This window comes from Myotis davidii, unplaced genomic scaffold (genome assembly GCF_000327345.1).
Source record: "Myotis davidii unplaced genomic scaffold, ASM32734v1 scaffold2039, whole genome shotgun sequence".
In the NCBI taxonomy this organism is placed as follows: Eukaryota; Metazoa; Chordata; class Mammalia; order Chiroptera; family Vespertilionidae; genus Myotis; species Myotis davidii.
Window position 1 is genome coordinate 89,834 of NW_006290681.1, and position 6,360 is coordinate 96,193.

Below are 6,360 nucleotides of genomic sequence, written 5' to 3' on the forward strand. Positions count from 1 at the left end.
TCCCAAGGGACGCTGCTGTCTGCCACGCGGTCTCCCTCCGACCCTCTGGGCTCAGAGGTCCGGCAAACTTTCCTGCCCAAATCCCCGGTTTTTTTTTACCTTTCCAAGGGAGTTCTGCCCTTCCCGGCTGCAAACTGTCTCACCAGCTGAGCAATTTCACCAATTCGGGGTGGGTGCTATTAGTTTCAGCTGCTCACTCCATTTGCTCCGGGACACGACCTGGGACGCGTCTGCCTATATCGCCGCCATCTTCTTTTTCCACAAATTTTGTATTTGAGTTTATTTTATCTTAAAAATATTTCATAAACTATATTATGATTGACCTCATTTATTTTTATGTTTCATTTGTGGTTCCTCCTAGAAATGCAATTTGTAATGTATGTGTTTAAATAATAAAGCCTATGTTTGGTACAAGAAAAAAAAATTCAACAGCAATAATGGAAGCCAGAAGATAGTGGAATATTGTTTTCAAATTGTTGAAGAAAAAATTTATCAACCTAATAGCATATGTCTATCAAAGCTGTCTTTCAACAAAGAGAGGAAAAGAATAACATTTTAGGATACATGTAAACAGGCAGATTTTACCATAAATAAGCCTACACTGAAGGAACTTCTAAAGAATTTACTTTCTGAGGAGAAAGCTTAGCAGTGAGAGCAAAAAGATTAAAATGTAGATATATTTGCCCTGGCCAGTGTGGCTTAATGGGCTGGGCATCATCTTGTGCACCTAAAGGTTGCTTGTTCAATTCCAGGTTAGGGCACATGCCAGTATTGTGGGTTTAATCCCTAGTAGGGGGTGTGCAGGAAGCAGCCGGTTGACTCTCACATCAGTATCTCCCTTCCTCTCTCTAAAAAATCAATTAAAATCTTTTTTAAAATGTAGACATATATAACAAGTAGTTTCTGTATAAAATAAGAATAAATAAAAACAATAGCAACAATAAGTTTAATATATAGAGTTCAATTAAAGGCAGATTCAGCATAATACAATGTAACAAGTGTCAAAACTGTGATGATAAAAGTTAAAGTTTTAGGATCTTTGCATTGGTCAGTAGGTGTTTCAATTATTAACTTTAGACTGTGTTAAATAAATATTCAGTATAAAATGTCAAATATAACCAATAAAAAAGTTTCTGTATGCATTCAAAACCAATAGAAGGAAAAATGATTTGTGGAAGTGAACAAACATTAAAAAAAAATACAGAGGTGCAGCAGCTAGCTCAAAGAAAATGAAACAAATATAAAAGGAAAAGTAAATTTATAGAAACTAATCCAGTCATCAGTATTCATTTATAGCTATTGTCATGCATGAATTTATATGGCTAGAAGCTCACAGAGCAGACAATAGTGTTTATTGGAAAACAGTGGTGTTTATTAGAAAAACAAACAAACATGGAAATAGGAGCAAAAACAGGTGAACATGTCCTCTATTGCCTATTGAATTCTAGGTAAATGAAAATATATTTTAGGGTGTGCCTCAGACTGGAGGAAGGTACTCACACATGAGCTATAGAGCTTTTAAGCATCTTTAATCCATGGGAAACATGGTTAAATCAGGAATAATATTACAATAGCAATTTGACAAGACAGAATCTTGACTCTAGCTCTGCCCTGAAATCTCAGCATTTATGGTAGATTGGTAGCATTATCTGCCTCTTCTGGATTAATAAATCTGATTATCCTATATAATAAAGAGGTAATATGCAAATTGACCATCACACCCACGCACAAGATAGCCACCCCCATGTCACAAGATGGCTGGCATGGGAAGACAATTGTGGGCGATCAGACCAGCAGGGGAGGGCAGTTGTGGGTGATCAAGCCATCAGGGGAAGGCAGTTGGAGGTGACCAGGCCAATAGGGGAGGGCAGTTGGGGGCAACCAGGCCAAAAGGGGAGGCCAGTTGTGGGTGACCAGGCTGGCAGGGGAGGGCAGTTAGGGGTGACAGGGCTGGCAGGGGAGCAGTTAGGTGTTGATCTGGCTGACAAGGGAGTGGTTAGGGGGTGATCAGGCTGGCAGGCAGAAGCAGTTAGAGGTAGTCAGTCAGGCAAGCAGGTGAGCGGTTGGGAGCCAGCAGTCCCAGATTGTGAGAGGGATGTCCGACTGCCAATTTAGGCAGTCGGGCATCCCCTGAGGGGTCCCAAATTGGAGAAGGTAGAGGCTGGGCTGTGGGACACCTCCCCCTCCCAGTTCACGAATTTCATGCATCAGGCCTCTAATAGCCATATAATAGGTCAACACAGCAGCAAGATTCGGCATATTCCCTTCATATGATAAGGGGCTGAGGTCCAAATCTTCATATGTACCAGGAATAAATTTCTTAGTCACCAGGACATAACTAATCTCCATGAAGCTTTACAGCAGTGTATGAACTCTATGTTTTTGTTTCTAGGGACCATTCTGGAACAAGTTAACCCTTATGTTTTAATAATTAATGTACCTGTTGGCCATTTGTATAGCTTCTTTGATTTTTTTTAGAAACTGTTTATTGTCCCTCAACTTTATTTCTATTCTGTTAAGAGTTTGTGGAAGAGCAGTTTAAGACCACTCAATGGTTGGCCCTACCCATTCAGTGGCCTGAGCAGTGGGGGCTTCTCACTAGTCTTCAGTGGTGGCTAATAACTCCAGTCTTCAGTAGGGAACTGCTTTATAGGTACAGACAGCACCTGTGTGCCTTCAGCACAGTCCACAACCTTGAGTTTATTAACAGTAAACTCAGGAATTGGAGCAGTCCATTCACCCTGAAATCCCTCCATGGTCACAAGCTTTTCAGCAGCAACCTGCTCTTCCTTTGCAATCTCTTTAGGATCTCTGTAGAAGTAGAGATCAGGCATGACCTCGCATGGGTGTTCACAGGAGATGGTGCCATGCATGTGCAATATGTCCTGGGCCAACATCCACCACATCAGACCCACTATATGAACCTCCTTCTTGTTTCAAGGGATGGCAATGTCCACGTAGCACAGAGGAGAATCTGTGTTACCCAGAGCAATGGTGGGCAGGTTAATGTAAGGTGCCTCTTAGAGGCTGGTGTCCAGCCTTGGGATCAGTGACAACCAGAAATGGTTGCCATTGATCTGGTTTGTGAATAAAGAGGGCAACAATAGAAGTGGTGTCAGGGGAAGCTACAATCTTCAGCCCATTGCCCAGTATTCCTAGAGGATATGACACTGACATCAGCCAGTGGTAATGATGACATGAGCTGCTTGCAAAAGCTTCTTCCAGGTTCTTTTCAGATTTATGATGTGCATGCCATCACTCTCCCTTTGTTTCATTTAGAAATCAAGGTTGGTGCCACCTGAGCTAAGTCCCTGCTGTGAATGATTTGAGGGCATCCTCCTCCTTCATTTGAAGGACATCTAGGTCTCTGGACATTGTAAAAGTTTCCCTTTCTGAAAGGAACCCAGAACAATGCCATATGAATTCCCATCTGGGTAGCATGGGAAGGTAGAATTTATGTTTTTCCTCTAAAATAAATAAAATACATGTATCTTAGCTCTCCACTAAAATGCCTGGGAAACTGTCACAACCCAGGAGAAAAAGCAAACCTACCACCCAGATATATTTTCCAAATATAATATTCCACTAAAAGAAACTACCAGGGTTCCTTGGAGATATGTGTGATTCCAAGGTATGACTAGAAATATCCAAGATTATTTTGGTTATGTTGGCATTTCAGAAATCCTATACCTAGACTCTGTCACACACTATGCAAGGACACAGAAGGCACTTGGACTCCCATTAGCCAAAGATAGGAAAACTTGTATGTGTAAAAGAAGAATAAGTACTAAAATGTATCAAATCTATTAAAATGGATAACACTAATTACCATAATTATGATTAATCCTTTAGTGTTCATCTCTTGAGATTTTACTTAGGTAACCATTTCATTATTTAAAATAACCAATAGGAATTACACAGCACTACTTATGCAATACTAGAGGCCCAGTGCACGAAAATTAGTGCACTCAAGGGGTCCCTCAGCCCGGCCTGCACCCTCTTGCAGACCAGGAGCCCTTGGGAGATGTCCAACTGACAGCTTAGTCCCACTCCTGCCTAAGCTGTAGTCTGGCCTCCCTCTGTGGGAGGAGACCCGCAGGCTGATCAGGGGACAGTGCAGGCCAGTGAGCGGCCAGGCCCACCCCTGATCACCCCTCTGCCACTGCCAGTTGCTGCTGCCACTGATCACCGTCCCACCCTCTGCCCACTGGCACCTGCCTTGGATGGCCTGGCACTGCCCACTCGCTGACCCCACCCCCCGCCTCCCCCTGCCAACTGATCATTCCACCGTTTGGTCAATTTGCATATTAGGCTTTTATTGTATAGAATTCTTGCCAAGATAAAATAAAATAAAATAAACTGAATCAATTGACTTCTACATCTAACAGTTACATAAATTTTGACAAATAGAAAAAAATTATGAGAATTTTAAACAGACTAAACAGAATAATACATGAAAACTAGAATAAATAAAAAAATATAGAAATTAGGAGATAATAAATATAAAATTAGAAATTTATGAAATTAAAAACAAATATACACAATGGAGAGAATCAGCAAGACAAAGGTTGATTATTTTAAAAAGTAAAACTGCATTGGTGCTGGCAAAATTAATCAACAGCAACACATGTAAACAATATGAGAGAGAATATAAGTAGAGATACAAAGAGAATACAACGAAGAATTTTATGACAATAAACTTGAAAATTTAGATAAAATTTCAATTCCCTAGAAAATAATGTTATAAAAATTGACTCAAAAACATTGTCTTATAAAAATAAATTTGAATCATTATTTTCAAATGTAAAATAATAACAAAAACAAGGCCTAAGTAGTTTCCAGGCAAATTCTACCTAATTACAAAATATAAATCTAATCTTATAAACAAATTTGCAGAAAATCAAAATGAAGTAGATTACTCCATAAGTCGTTTAATTTAGAGAATATAACCTTAATAGTAAAACCTGACCATAGACTGAGAAAGATAGACCAAAGGACTTATTAAGATAAATGCAATGATCCTAGACAAAATACTAGCAAATTTTACCCAGCAGTGTATAAAAAATATAACACATCTTGCCCAGTTGAATTTTAAGAACTTTTTAAAATTGTTTTACAATTTCATAATGATACTCGGACTGCCATGTTAAGAAGAGACTGACATGGGAGAAGAGACAGAAGGTGGGAGAGCAGTAAGAAGCAGCGTTGCCAGGCAAATCTTTTATTGTCTAAATCAGATAACTTTAATTAAGAGGTTATTGCAATAATTGAAATAAGATTTGTTGTTAGCTTGTACCAGGATGGGGGCAAGGCAGATAGTCAGCAATAGTCAGATTCTGGAAACATTTTGGTGTTAAATTCAACAGGCTTTTTTGATGGTTTAGATATCCATTATTTTCTATCCTTCTATCTTTTTCCCTCACTGTTCTAGGGCATTATCCTCCCTTACTGAAGTTCTGAAACAACATTATAATTGCTTGGTTTTCTCTAGTCTTATCTCTCTACAACTGAAAATTCAAGTTTAACTAATATTTCTTAAATACAAATCTGATTATTCACTACCTAAGTCCCTTCAACAACTTATTTTTTCCCTTTGGATAATGTCTGACTCGTACAAATGGATGACATTCACTGCACAAGGTCAGCACTTCTGCTATGTAACCAACTTCCACCTTTTGTATGACTAAGTCCTATTCACTCCCTATTTCTTAACCTAAATATGGCATCCCCAGGAAGACCATCACTGAGATAGGTTTTATTCCATGGTCATAGGATCCCATAAAATTCTAATTTTTCCTACCATTGCATTCATCAGGCTACATTATAATCCTTTCTTTAACTGGATGTTTTTTCAACTGTCTTGTAACTTTATGGGAGGAGAGACATATAAATCTCTTGTTTATTGTGGTATCCCTAGACCTAGAAGAATGTTTGGCACAGAGTACGTAATCAACAAATATTTTAAATAAATGATTAATAAGTTAACTAATTATGTACTTGCATTTATATTTGCACAAAGATTATTGAGACCTCCAAAGTAATAGATGGTATGCTTCATAACAGCACAGTAAATGGTGCCACTAATAATTATATTTGCTAAAAATAACTGCATAGAATGAGTTTTTTCTTTGACTTAAAACATACTTATATATATTACAAAATATAAATATGACTGTATATTTTGACAGTTTAAAAATAATTACTTCAATCTCTAATTAACTAGAATTTACTTTATTTCTACATTATAAAAATAAAAATTTATTTCTGTATATTTTATTTCATTACTTCTCAGTAAGATGACATAGAAAGAATAGACACATAAAACAAAACAAAACAAAACATTTCTTTCTCTTACTGTAA

General features: G+C 38.1%; 1 pseudogene; it reads right to left on the reverse strand.

Annotated features, from left to right (window-relative positions):
* Positions 1–2,538: 2,538 nt before the first annotated feature.
* Positions 2,539–3,376, reverse strand: LOC102770180 (annotated as a pseudogene).
* Between the last annotated feature and the right edge of the window lie 2,984 nt (positions 3,377–6,360).